Source organism: Ornithorhynchus anatinus, chromosome 18 (assembly GCF_004115215.2).
Source record: "Ornithorhynchus anatinus isolate Pmale09 chromosome 18, mOrnAna1.pri.v4, whole genome shotgun sequence".
Lineage (NCBI taxonomy): Eukaryota > Metazoa > Chordata > Mammalia > Monotremata > Ornithorhynchidae > Ornithorhynchus > Ornithorhynchus anatinus.
In genome coordinates, this window is record NC_041745.1 from 28,738,039 (window position 1) to 28,752,476 (window position 14,438).

Consider the following 14,438-nt stretch of genomic DNA (forward strand, 5'->3'; position numbering starts at 1 on the left):
CTCTCCCCATTTCCCAAGGCTTTCCAAAACTCCAACCCCTCCAGGAAGCCTTCCCCGTTTACTTCTTTCTCCTCCCCAGGTTACATCCTCAACTATCTTCTCAGCGCTTTTGCACTTGTAATAATAATAATGTTGGCATTTGTTAAGCACTTACTGTATGCAAAGCACTAAGCGCTGGGGAGGATACAAGGTGATCACGTTGTCCCACGTAGGGCTCACAGTCTTCATCCCCATTTTCCAGATGAGGTAAATCCCCATTTTCCAGATGAGGTAACTGAGGCCCAAAGTCATTCAATAGTATTTATGGAGCACTTACTATGTGCAGAGCACTGTACTAAGCACTTGGAATGTACATTTTGGCAACAGATAGAGACAAGTCACACAGCTGACGAGTGGTGGAGCCAGGATTTGAACCCATGATCTCTGACTCCCCAGGCCGGGCTCTTTCCACTGAGCCACGCTGCTTCTCACAACCTTCCCCCGTCCTTTTGAACATATGGATTTGCCCTATAGAAGCACTTTCATTCATTTATTCATTCAATCGCATTTACTGAGCGCTTACGATGGGCAGAGAACTGCACTAAGCCCTTGGGAGAGTATAATTTAACAATAAACAGACACATTCCCTGCCCACAGCAAGCTGACTGGAGTGCAGAGAAGCAGCGTGGCCCAATGCAAACAGCCTGGGCTTAGGAGTCAGAGGTCATGGGTTCGAATCCCGGCTCTGCCCCTTGTCAGCTGTGTGACTGTGGGCAAGTCACTTCACTTCTCAGTGACCTCATCTGTAAAATGGGGATGAAGCCTGGGAGCCTCACGTGGGACAATCTGATGACCCTGTATCTCCCCCAGGGCTTAGAACAGTGCTCTGCACATAGTAAGCGCTTAACAAACACCAACACTATTATTATAATTATTACAGGGAGGAGATCTCAGACCCTCTGACTCCCAGGGCCCGAGCCCTAGCTGTTGGGCCACACTATCTCTTGCCAGGAGCGGGCAGGGTCACCGGGCATGCGCAGGAGAGCCCGGGTCTAGGAGCGGGGATATGGTGGCGCGCATGTGCGGGAGCACTCCCGGGGGGGGGGGTGATATGAGTGGTGCGCATGCGCGAGAGCTGTGGGGGGGTGATAGGAGGAGGGCGCATGCGCGAGAGCGGTGGGGGTGATAGGAGGAAGGCGCATGCGCGAGAGGGGGTGGAGGAGGAAGAATAAACATGAGGGGCGTGCATGCGCGACAGCGTTCCGGTGGGGGAGTAGATGTGGGGCGCGCATGCGCGGGAGCATTAGGTCAGGGTTATTATTATTGTCATTATTATTAAGCGCTCAATAAAGACGATTAAATGAATAAGTGAATAAATGAATGGCGGGGTAAGGGAGGAATATGAAGATGAATGTGAGAAGCATGGTGGCCCAGTGGAAAGAGCCCGGGCTTGGGAGTCAGAGGTCATGGGTTCTAATCCCGACTCTTCCGCTGGTCAGCTGGGTGACTTTGGGCAAGTCATTTAATTCTCGGTGCCTCAGTGACCTCATCTGTAAAATGGGGATTAAACCGAGAGCCCCACGTGGGATAGCCTGATAACCTTGTATTCTCCCCCGCCTCCCGCGATTAGAACAGTGCTTGGCACATAGTAAGCGCTTAACAAATACCATTAGTATTATGAGGGGTGCGCATGTGCTGGAGCGCCCGGGGGGCGGGGGGAGGGCTATATGGAGCGCGCATGCGCGAAAGGGCTCGGGGCTGGGGAAGGATGTGAGTGGTGCGCATGCGCAGAAGAGCCAGGGTCTGGGTGAGGGTATGAGGAGCGCGTATGCGTGGAAGAGCCCGGAGCGAGGGAAGCGTATGACGGGGCGCATGCGCGGAAGAGCCTTGGCGTGGGGGGGGGAGTTTATGAGGCGCGCATGCGCAGAAGAGCCGGGACTGGGGAACGCGTATGAAGAGGGCGCAGGCGCGGAAGAGCCTGGGGCGGGAGAGATTATGAGGGGGGCGCATGCGCGGAAGAGCCCGAGCAAGGTGGGGAAAGCCTATGGGGGGCGCATGCACGGAAGACCCTGGGACGAGAGGGGAGCGTGAGGAGCGCGCATGCGCAGAAGAACCCGGGGCTGAGGAAAGCGTGAGGGGGGCGCATGCGCGGAAGAGCCTGGGGCGAGAGGGGAGCGCATGAGGGGCGCGCATGCGCAGAGGTACCCGGGGCCGGGGAAAGCGAGTGAGGGGGGCGCATGCGCGGAAGAGCCGGGGCGGGAGGGGAGCGTACGGGGGGCGCGCATGCGCGGGAGGGTCCGGAGAGCAGGGGCGGGCTCGGAGAGGCGCGCATGCGCGGGAGCGGCCGGGCGGGGTAGGGGCGGGGACGCGGTGTCGCGCAGGCGCAGTGGCGCTGCCCGCGCCCGTGTGGAGCGGCGGTGGGGGTGTCGGTGCGTGGCCCGTCCGGGAGCGGCCGGATCCGGGGCTCGCGCACGCGCGGGGACGGTGAGTGTCGGCGCCCGCAGCCCGGGACCCTCAAAGGACCGGCTCAAGGCCCCCCTAATCTCTGTCGGTTACCCGGGAGGAGCCCCCCCCCCCCCGCCGCCTCCCCTCCCCCATTTGTTTTTCAGTGCGCCCTCTCTTCTCACTGTTCTTCTCCTCAACCTCCCACTACCTGCCAGGCGCCGTACGAGTAATCACGACGGTACTTGTTAAGCGCTTACTATGCGCGGAGCACTGTTCTAAGCGCTGGGGCAGGTCCAGGGGCATCAGGTGGCCCCGCAGTGAGGCTCCCAGGCTTCATCCCCATTTGACAGAGGAGGAAGTGAGGCCCAGAGAAGTGAAGGGACTGGCCCACGGTCACACGACTGACAAGGGGCAGAGCCGGGATTAATAATAATGTTGGTGTTGGTTGAGCGCTTACTAGGTGCAGAGCACTGTTCTAAGCGCTGGGGCAGATCCAGGGGCATCAGGTGGGCCCACGTGAGGCTCCCAGGCTTCATCCCCATTTGACAGAGGAGGAACTGAGGCCCAGAGAAGTGAAGGGACTGGCCCACAGTCACACAGCTGCCAAGGGGCAGAGGCGGGATTCGAACCCATGACCACTGAGCCTCGCTGCTTCCCCTACTAAGCGTCCGAGGCCGTGGCCGACCTCCCCACTTTGGCCCCCCGCCCCTGTCGGCCCGGGCCCCTTCCACTGAAAGCTGCTTCTTAGGGAAGTGAAGGGGCTTGCCCAAGGCCACAGAGAGGAGGGGCAGGATTAGCACCCAGACCCTTCCCAGGTAGCTGCTTTAAGCCCCTCGGTGTCACCCTTTTTGCAGGTAAGGAGAACAAGGCCCCTGAGAAGAAGAGTGATGGCATTTCTTAAGCGCTCCCTCGGGGCCAAGCACTGTTCTAAGCGCTGGGGAAAATAATAATAATAATAATGATGGCATTTGTTAAGTGTTTACTATGTGCAAAGCACTCTTCTGAGCGCTGGGGAGGATACAAGGTGATCAGGTTGTCCCCCTGTGAGGCTCACTGTCTTCATCCCCATTTTACAGATGAGGTCACTGAGGCCCAGAGAAGTGCAGTGACTCACCCAAAGTCACACAGCTGACAAGCAGCTGAGCCGGGATTTGAACCCATGACCTCTGACTCCCAAGCCCGGGCCCTTTCCACTGAGCCTAGCTGCGTCTCGGAGAAGTGAAGTGGCTTGCCCAAGGCCACAGAGAGGAGTGGCAGAGGCAGGATTAGCGTCGGGCTTCGGAGTCAGAGGTCATGGGTTCGACTCCCGGCTCTGCCACTTGTCAGCTGGGTGACTGCCGGCAAGTCACTTCACTTCTCTGTGCCTCAGTTACCTCATCTGTAAAATGGGGATGAACTGTGAGCCTCACGTGGGATGACCTGATGACCCTGTATCTCCCCCAGCGCTTAGAACAGTGCTCTGCACATAGTAAGCGCTTAAATAGCAACATTATTATTATCCAGGCCCTTCTGATTTCCAGCCCCCTGCTCGATCCACCAGGCAGCTGCTTTAAGCCCTCACCATGTGTGAAGCACTGATCTAAGCGCTGGGGTGGATGCAAATTGATCAGGTTGGGCACAGTCCCCATCCCACATGAGCTCACAGTGTAATCAGTTATTAGTATTAATTGAGCGCTTAACTGTGGGCAGAGCACTGTACTAAGTGCTGGGGAAAGTACCATCTGGCAGAGTGGAAGGGAGTAGGATTTAAGCCCCATTTTATTCATTCAGTCGTATTTATTGAGCGCTTACTGTGTGCAGAGCACTGGACTAAGCGTTTGGAACGGACAATTCGGCAACAGAGACAATCCCTGCCCCACAACGGGCTCACAGTCTAAACGACTTTACAGTAGAAAAAACTGAAGCCCAGAGAAGCGAAGCGACTCGCCCAAGGTCACACAACAAGCCGTTGGCAGAGCCGGCGGTAATAATAATAACAACAGTAATGCTGGTATTTAAGTGCTTACTACGTGCCAAGCACTCTTCTAAGCGCTGGGGTAGATACGCGGTAGTTAGGTGGTCCCAAATGGGGCTCACAGTCCTAATCCCCATTTTACAGAAGAGGTCAGGCACAGAGAAGTGAAGTGACTGGCCCAGAGTCACACAGCTGACAAGTGGCGGAGCCAGGATTAGAACCCAGGACCTTCTGACTCTCAGGCCCAGGCTCTTTCCACTACTCCACACTGGTTTTCAGGGAATCGACAACAGAGGAGATGGAAGAAGGCAGAGTTTCATTTGCCTCCCAACTCCGGTCCCAGATTGTAACAATAATGATGGTATTTGTTAAGTGCTTACTATGTGCCAAGCACTGTTCTCTAACAGCTGGATTTAAGATAGCTTTGCCGGCCTTCTGTTTACTCCCTACTTGTATCTTCTCCCCCTCCAGACTTAAGCTCGTTGCAGGCAGGGAATGTGTCTTCCATCTCCACTGTGGTCCACTCTCCTAAGCGCTTAGGACAGTGCACACTGTAAGCGCTCCATAAGTGCCGTGGATTGCTCGCTCGATTGCGGAGGCCTGGTAGGAGTTGGACACCTCAGCGTGAAACCAACCATTCCCAAAAAACTGGATTTTATTTTTCATGTCGGGCAAATCAAGCGCGGGACTTGATTGGAGCCCAGGTTTTGTCCGTTTTGCCCAATTACGTTCCCTGGCTGACGATTGACGCCTTCCCAATCTTCCATTGCATTTTGGATGAGTAATAACTCTCAGTACATAATTTGCCTGACATTTTGACTTCGGCTTTCTTCTTGTATGTAATGTCTCGTAACTGATTTTTTTAAATCCTTGTCGTCTTGTTTCTCCTTCCACAGTGCACCCTGAGTTTTTGATCCTTGTTTGGCTTCTTTAACCTTCCTCGGTGCACCGTAACTGTGACTTTTTGATCCTGTTGTCTCTCTTCTCCATATACCATCCACAGTGCATCGATCCTGAGTTTTTGATCCTTGTCGTCTTGTTTCTCCTTATACCTTTCACAGTGCACCCTAACTGACTTATCTCGCTTCTCCTTATACCTTCCACAAATATGGCAATACTTTTTTTCCTTCTGTACCACATAAGGAGCAAAATCTTAGTTTTAACTGTCAGAGCACTCGTAGAAAATCTCAGAATAATTAAAAAAGAAAAACTCATGAAATCCCCACTGTTATGATAAAATAGGAGGAAGTTAAGAAATAAGAAAACTAAATCAGAAAGCTCTTGAAGTGAGCATAAAAGTTCACAAGATAGTGCCAGAGCAACAGACTTATTGTGAAGTTACTTTCCAGTCCTAGAAGAATGATTCCTATAGTGCGGTAATTTAATGATTGACTTTTCCTTGAATGAAATTGAGGATAATAAGCTAGAGCTTATAGAGTGAACTATGCGAAAAGAGCTCACACAGTCTCGCTGGACTTTAAATGGATTTTGTGCATCGTAATTTTTTTTTAAATCACGAAGAGTTTCATAGCCAAGTTAGTGGATGTATTTACAATAGTGTAGTGAATTTTAATAGCACCAGTCTACTTGGTTTTTAAAGAAGCCTATGAGTAAAAATACTGAAGTGTATGACTTTGGAATTCTCACTCATAAAAACGTATCCATAATAACTGCTTTAATCTGCTAGAGTTTCAGAGAATGTTTTAAAGCAAATAATGACCTCAGACCAAAAACTCTGGCTTTCATCTGATCTTAGTTAAGTTTGTTATAGAATAGTAGGAAATAGTCTAATTTGGAAGATCAGAACTATTAAAAAATACTTTGAGGAAATGTTTTATTTATTTTTCACTGGCTTTTCAATCAAGTGATGATATTTATTGAGGAAATGTCCAGAAGACTGTACTAAGTGCTTGAGAGAGTACAATGGAATTAGACATAATTGCTGGGGATGTGAACTCTAAAATAAGTTACAGGTAGGAGGAAGAAAGAAAATGGGTTAAGGTATATAAGTATAAAAATGCTCTTGAGGGGCACAGAAGTGCTCAAAAGGAGGTAGGGGAGATATACACCAGGGAGATTAGAAGTTAATCGTGGAAAGCCGCCTGGAGGAGGTGTGATTTTAGAAGGGTTTTGAAAATGGGGAGAGCTGTGGTCTCTGGAAACAAAAGGGAGAGGGACTATAGGCTCGTGGGCAGGGAATATGTCCACCAATTCTATTGTACTCTCCTGAGAGCTCAGTACAGTGCTCTGCACACAGTCTGGGCAGGTCGGCAGCAGGAGAGATGAGAATGAGGCATGGAAGTAGGTAGATTTGAAATTACTGCATTGACTGCCTCATTTTTAATTTGTAGTGCATTTGTAAGCTTTTACAGGGCAGGGACCATGCCTAACTATGGTATTTTATTCTTTCAAGTGCTTAGTTTGGTGCTCTTTCAGGTGGCTGTGAAATATCATCGATGGATTCACACTGTTATAATTATTGCATTTGGTTCATCTGTTTTCCTTCTCTTTTCCCTCAGATTCTGCTGTCCTCAAGGACAGGGTTCATACCTTAACCTTTTTCCGTATGCCCTCCGAGACACTTAGAATAGTAGTAGTAGACATCGGGTGAATCTTATTAACAAATATTCCATTTTGAAGTGGTGATTAATTTTCACCGATTGAAAACTAGAAATGAGACTGATGTTGAACTATTTGTGTTCGTATGTATTTCTTTTTCCTAATTCCCCTCTTTGCAAATATTTTTCTGTCTCCCTGAACACAGGAAGAAAGACTGATATTAAGCTATCTGTGCTCATGTGTATTTTGCCTGAGTCTAGTCGTGCAGGTATTTTCTGTGTCTGCCTCCCCATTAGAGGGAAAGCTCTTTGTCGGCTGGGAAAGCGTTTTGTGTCTTTGTCCAAGAATTTAATGTAGTGTATTTGCCTCACTGCTTTTTCTACCACCACCACTAGAGCACTTAATCGGCCCTGCACTTTTATTATGCCATCATTCTTTCAATACTATTTATTGAGCACTTACTATGTGCAGAGCACTGTACTAAGCGCTTGGAATGTACAATTCAGCAACAGAGACAATCCCTGCCCAATGATGGGTTCACAGTCTAAACCCCATCCATGGGTTTCTCATTTTAGAGAAAGTTGATGATTTTCCCTCCCACCCCCCTCATTTTCATATCGTTTTGGAGAAAGTTGATTTCGTGTGGTTTTTCATTTTCATATTGATTTTTCACTTCCTATTTTACACACTTAGCTCTTGAGCACAGATGCGAACGTCAGTTAAGGTAAAAAGAAGTACAAGGAACCGACGGTCACGCTCAACTGCATTCACAGCCAAGGACTACAGGTGCAAAGCTACTTATTAGCATGAGGCAACCACTATGACCTAAGCCAAGTTAAAGCAGTCCGCAAATAACCGGTCATTTCTCCCGAATGACAGGGATGGCATTCTTCCTGTTTTCAAGGAGAACTTGGGTCGTAATGTGTGCACGCGCTTGCGCGCGCACACGCACACTGGCAGTCGCGGACATTCACGCGCCTCTTCTGACGTGGCATCGCGGTCTAACCAGCCGGGATTAAATGGTATTTGTTAAGCGCTTACTATGTGCCAGGCACCGTACTAAGCGCTGTTGGAAGACTGTTCCCCAATCCTCCCACGTAGTTCGATTAACATTAGTGGAAACGCGTATTCGAAGAACACCTAATGTGTCCACCAACTGTCCTATATTATACTTACCAAGTGCTTCGTACAGTGCTCAGCGCATAGTAAGCACTCGGTAAATATGAATGATTGACACGGCCTCATGGACTGAACTTCACAGTGGCTGTATTTGCTGGTGTGGTTTAGAATGCAACTTTCCTCTTTAAATGTGGAAGGATAAATGGAAATTAAAACCATTTTATATTAAGAGGTGTTAATTGAATAGAGAAGCAACGTGGTCTAGTGGATAGAGCAGGGGACTGGGAGTCGGAAGGACCTGGTTCTAATCTCAGCTCTGCCACTTCTCTGTTGTGCGATCTTGGGCAGGTCACTTCACTTCTCAGTGCCTCAGTTACTTGGTCTGTAAAATGGGGATAAAGATTCTAAGCCCCATATGGGACAAACTGATTACTGTCTATCTACCCCAGTGCTCAGAACAGTGCTTGCCACATAGTAAGCACTTTACAAATACCATAGTAATCATTATTATTAGTAAACGTGTTTGCCATGTATTGCAAGAATGTATTGATGAGGCAGAGCAGACCATTGCTGTCCTGGTGAGAAGAGGAGGAATTTGGAGAAAGCTCTTGAATGTACAGAAATTCTTCCCAGTAGATGTTTTAGTATTTTGGGTGGTTTAGTGTTTTTTTTTTAGCATTGTAAAGGATTGAAATAATCACATTTTCCAGAGACCTTGGTTTGAATGACTGAATTATGCAGTAGCACTTAAAAAGTTATCTATGATTTTTATTTCTTCGAACCCTTGTGGTGACTTTCAAACTGGTAAATAATTGCTATACAAAATATGGGTGGCATAGTGGATAAAATATTTATCCACTATTTTTATTTTAATCTAATTATTTTATCCAGTAATAATAGTGGTTAAGTGTTTATTGTGTGCCAACTGCTGTTCTAAGCCCGGGCGTAGATACAGGGTCATCAGCTCCCACATGGGGCTCACCGTCTAAGTAGGAGGGAGAAGAGATAATGAATCCCTATTTTACTGATGAGGGAACTGAGGCACAGAGAAGTTAGGTGATTTACCCGAGGTCACGCAGGTAAGTGGTGGAGCTGGGATAACCCAGGCCCTCTGGCTCCCAGGCCCCGGGCTCTTCCAACTGGGCCCCACTGCTTCAGTCGATTTTTTTTCTTTTAACAGATTGTAGTGGGACAAAATGGGAATCAGGAGAGGAAGTGGAGGCAGTGTGTGTATACAAGCCCGTCGGAGGAATTTGGATAGGAATGGCAACAGGGAGATGGGATGATAGATAAGGGTCATGCAGCGAGGTCCAGAAAAGTGTTTTCTTGTTTTGTTTGGGGTTTTTTTTTCCCCCTAGCACAGGGGAGCCCAGAGCATGTTTAAAGAAGGCAGAAGGAAGGAGCCATCTGAATGCGAGTGGTTGAAGATGGGCATCAGGGTAGAGGAAGGATGCGGTAGCAATATTGAAAGTGGAGCCCACACGCAGAGTCTTCCCCTTTTCATGGTTGATTGGTTGAAAACCCCAAAAACTTTTTTTGTGGTATTTGTTAAGTGTTTACTATGTGCCAGGCACTGGACTAAACCCTGGAGTAAGCACAGAGACACACTTTGGGTGTCCCACATGGGGCTCGCAGTTTTACAGATGAGGGAACTGAGGCACAGAGAAGGGAAGTGACTTGCCCAGGTCACACAGCAGACAGGTGGCGGAACCTGGGATTGGAAGCCAGGTCCTTCTGACTCCCAGATCTGGGCACTATCCACTAGGCTATGCTGCTGCTGGATTTGGGGGATATTTGGGATTTTCGGCGAGGTAGTAGAACCAGGTTGGAGATTTCCACCAGTCCCAGTCCTCTCCACTCTGGGACCCGGCCTTCCACGGAGGCTATGGCTTTTCTCAGATGATCTGTGAACTGGATAGGATGCTTCCAGGAACTAGATAGTCCGGTCATCTGCTTGACCCTGTTTGAAGCGTATACCCCGAATCCGTTGACTGAATCTTTGTCTCATGCTAGTTAGTGTTTTTTAATGGTATTTGTTAAGCACTTCCTATGTGCCAAGCTCTGTACTAAGCGCCGTGGTGGATACAAGCTAATCCCGTTCGACACGGTCCATGTCCCACATGGGCCTGACGGTCTTAATCCCCATTTTATTATGTTTTTGGCAGTCACCAGTCATAGATTGTGAGCCCCTCCAGAGACGGGACCCCTGTCTAGTTCCTATCCGGGTGCTCTTTTCCAAAGCTCAGTACAGTGCTCTGCACACAGTAAGTGCTTAGTGAACAGTATTATTGCTACTACTATTTCTACTGAAGAAAGTGAAAGTAATAAACTAGCTAAAGAGCTGCATTAAGGCCAGGCCCACAGGGCAGAATTAGGCCTGACTACTGGCATTTTGCTTCTGGGCTAAGTTTCAACAACCTGTGTCTCAGAATGCTTGGCTTTATCTTGTTTAGCAAGCCAGTAGAATCATCCAAGTTTAGAGTTCTGGAGAAAATGATTTCTTGTCTGTGGTCTTTCTTCCTCCCTTTTGTTATTTCTGGTAATGCTTTCCTCTTCTGTGCTGGAGTTTGTCCCCCTCGGCTATCTTTTTGACTTCCCTTCTCACACGGCTTCTTCCCTCCCCTCCTCTGCTTTTGGTTTCTTATCTTGTTCTTCCCTTGATCAGCCCTCTTCTCTTGAATGCTTTTTCTTCTCTCCAATGCTTTTTCTCTCCTACACAGTCTCAAACCCCCTTGGAGGGAAAAAAACAGTGAGGAAACAGAGGCACAGAGAAGTGAAGTGACTTCCCCGAGGTCACCTAGCAGACAGGTGGCAAAAGCCAGGATCAGAACCCAGGTTCTCTACCTCTCAGGCCCGGGCTCTTTCCACGAAGCCTCTCTGCTTATATACACGGTAAGCACTCAATACATATGATTGTTTGCTCCCTGGAGGAAGCTGGGTCTCAGTGAAGGGGGAGGAGATGAAGGAAGCGAGTGCAGCAGCAACCGGGTAAGGGCAATTTACTCAGGTTTGAATGGGAGGTTCCAGAGACCAGAGCTCATTCAATCGTATTTATCGAGCGCTTAACTGTGCACAGATCACTGAACTAAGCACTTGGGAGAGTACAGTCTAACAATAAATGGACACATGCCCTGACCACAATGTGCTTACAGTCTAGAAGGAGAGACAGACATCGAAATAAATAACTTAGAGAGGTACATAAGGGCTGTGGGGCTGGGAGGGGGACTCACTAATGGGAGCAAGTCAGGGTGACGCGGAGGAAGCGGGAAAAGAGGAGAAGAGGGCTTAGTCTGGGAAGGCCTTTGGGGGAGATGTGCCTTCTTCGATAAGGCTTTGAAGCTGGGGAGAATCATTGTGGTCGAAGGGGAATGCTGGGTGTAGGAATGCATAGGGTTGGGGTGAGGGTTTCAGTAGGCATTTTTGAGGGTGGGTGGGTGGTTTAGGGCTGTGGAGAGAGAGAGGAGTAGTGGGATGTAGCGAACCCAGGGAGGGATGAAAGTGGACATGGTAGAGTGCATTGCGTGTCCTTAGCCACTGAGGGAAGCAGATTTGTGGCGGGGAGGGGGTATCGTGTTACCCAGAGCAGGGGTGGATAACCTTTTGGTGCCCAACCAAACAAAACCTTTGTCATGTGGCTTCTTCGTGTCATGCCATCCTTGGCTTCCAGGCTGCTTCATTGCAACAGCTGTTGCAGCCAAGGGGGAGGGGATGGGTAAGGGTGGGGGGAAAGGAAGAGAGGGCTAGGGGGAAGGGAAGAGGGAGTCCTTTTAGGGGACCTCTGCCGAGTGGGTGGGTGGGTGATCCTCGAAACCCCATGGTTTTAGTCATCCCTTCTGGGAGTATTCAGAAGACCAGAGAGCCCCAAGGCCCAGACTTACTCCACTCTGAACAGGGATACCTTTCATTCAATCAGTCAGTTGCATTTATTTAGTGCTTACTGTGTGCAAAGCACTGTACCAAGCACTTGGGAGAGTACAATATAAGAATAGAGTCTCTGCCCACAACAGTCTGGAACATCACACTGAACCTTGCATCAACCCCCATCCTAAAAGTCCAGCGCATTGCCCTCGACCCCTTCCTCCACCGCTGGCTTTGAAAAGCTACTGAGCCAGGAGGGAAGGGGTTTCTGGGGGCCATGTCCTGTCTCCCATCGCTCCTCCAACTCCTATCCACAACCTGCCGACTCCTTTCCCCCACCCAGATCTGAAAAGCCGCCGAGCTAAGAGGGAAAGAGGCCAAAAACTAGCCACGTTCGAGTCCTCTCCCCCCCCCCCGCCCCCCTGGGCCCCAGATGATTTTTGGGAAGCCCTGTGCTCATTTTATCAGTGGCCAGAGGGGCCGGGCAAAGAGGGAGGGTTTGGTAGGACCAATGTCGGTCTTATTCTCTTGATGTTGAAGGGAGAGAGAAAGAGGGGGAGAATGAGAACCCACAGGGTCGGAGCTGTTTTCTTCATCCTTTCTTGCCTCCACTGCTGCTTCAGTTTGACCGCTCCTGGATTGCGGGACTTGGGGGTCCGAGATGAGTGCTAGCCCCAGCACCCGGTATGGCAGCCGAACTCGCCCCCCTGCCCCGGGGAGTGCCTGCCTGTGGTTTAGCGCTCCGTGACTGCCGTCAGCATAGGTGGCATCCAGCATAGGTGCAGCGAGGCATCTCCTTGGCCGCCCATCTCGGTACCCCTGCTGCCTGTAAGAGGTCGGGAGTAGGTGTTGGAGGCCGGGGGGCTGAGGAGAAGGCAGCTCGAGCTTCCCCGCCCTGCTCCTGGTAAGGCACAGGTCCACCATCTTGGCTCCCTCTCAACCCCTTCCCTGCTCAGAGGCGCCGGGCAGCCCAACTACTTCATGGCCAGCTTCCCGCAGAGCTTTTATTGCCATGGGAGCAAAGGGAATGGCATCACTGTGATGGCACCGAGTCCACGGGTGGGCATCTCTGCTTGACAGCCGCTTTGTGAGATGTAGAAGAGCCTCATCTGCTTCACAGGCCCGCAGCGTGGCTTAGTGGATAGAGCACAGGCCTGAGAGAAGGACCTGGGTTCTAATCCCAGCTCTGCCACATGTCTATGTAACCTTGGGTAAGTCGCTTCACTTCTCTGTGCCTCAGTTCCCTCATCTGTAAAAGGGGAATTAAGGATATGAGCCCTATGTGGGACAGGGACTGTGTCCAACCCACTTATCTTGCATCTACCCCAGTGCTTAGAACAGTGCTTGGCATATAGTGAGCGCTTAACAAATAACTCTAACTCATTCTCTTCTCCCCCATCCCCACCCCAGCTTGGAGAAGTCCAGGCTGATTGCTTAGTTGCTCAGGCCCCATTGGTGACTTCTGAAAATAAAGTAGGATAAAAATGCTAATTTTCTTGGAAAGGGGAGAGAGAGTAGGGGTGCCTAGCCATTTCAATTATCTACTAAATGAAATCTTACCGTTATTGATGATTATTTAGTATACTGTCTCAGTGGTACAGTGGCCCTGCAAATCCCTTCAAGGTAATGGAATCGTTCACTCAAGACCAGACATTTCATTTTCAACTTTTGCTTCTATTCAGGGGCCATGTCGGGTGTCACTTCATCGTTTCATGGAGCTGAAACCGTCCTGTGTTTAGTAACAACCTCCCTTTCGGGCCTCCCTGGAAATTTGGCTTTTCTCTGAGAAAGAGGAACTGCTTGAGGTGGAAAAACGACCTCAACGCTCAGTTGGTGGTGGGGAGTTCTGAGTTACAATTCACTCGGGATGACACGCAGGGATTGAAGAAGCACACGGAACCTGCAGTTCTAGTAGAAAGTGGAGAGGAAGATTGTGTTCTTAGCATGATTGCTAGGCAGAAAAATTAGGGCTCAAATTTGGAGCTGTGATTGGACGTGTTTGAGCAAACAGAAAGCTGACGGACGGTGTTTGGAGGCCAAAAACTGCCGAGCCAGCTCTCGTCAGGGTTTGTGTAGGGAAGTAAATGTTAATCTGGGGTAAATGATAGGTTCCTGAGCCTCACCCCCAACCCCCCATAAGCTCCATGACTGCCTGCCTTTTTTTGTTTTTTAAAAAAAAGGGAGTTTAAGTGAATACTATGCGTCAAGCACTGTTCTACGTGCTGGAGAAGCAGCATGACCTAGTGGATAGAACACGGACCTAGGAGTCAGAAGGTCCTAGGTTCTCATGCCAGCTCTGCCACTTGTCAGTTGGGGGACCTTAGGCAAGTCACTTCATATCCCTGGGCCTCAGTCACCTCATCTGTAACATGGGGATTAAGACTGTGAGCCCATTGTGGGAGAGGGACTGTGTCTAACCTGATCTGTTTGTATCTGTCCCAGTGCTTAGAACAGTGCCTGGCAAGTAGTAAGTGCTTAACAATTAACATTAAAAAAATCCAACAAGATAATCAGATAGACATGC

The 14,438-nt window shown here is 49.6% G+C and overlaps 1 protein-coding gene across 2 annotated transcripts in view; it reads left to right on the plus strand.

Moving 5' to 3' along the window:
* The first annotated feature begins 2,357 nt into the window (after positions 1-2,357).
* The window catches only part of SMIM14 (small integral membrane protein 14), a 41,918-nt gene continuing 29,837 nt past the window's right edge, over positions 2,358-14,438 (plus strand). The window contains exon 1 of one of the 2 annotated variants that reach the window (XM_029083083.2): positions 2,358-2,463. The gene's annotated coding sequence lies outside the window, so the exon portion shown is untranslated. Of the gene's footprint in view, positions 2,464-10,922; positions 10,949-14,438 lie in introns of those variants that run through there. The other variant, XM_029083084.2, reaches the window with a different exon arrangement.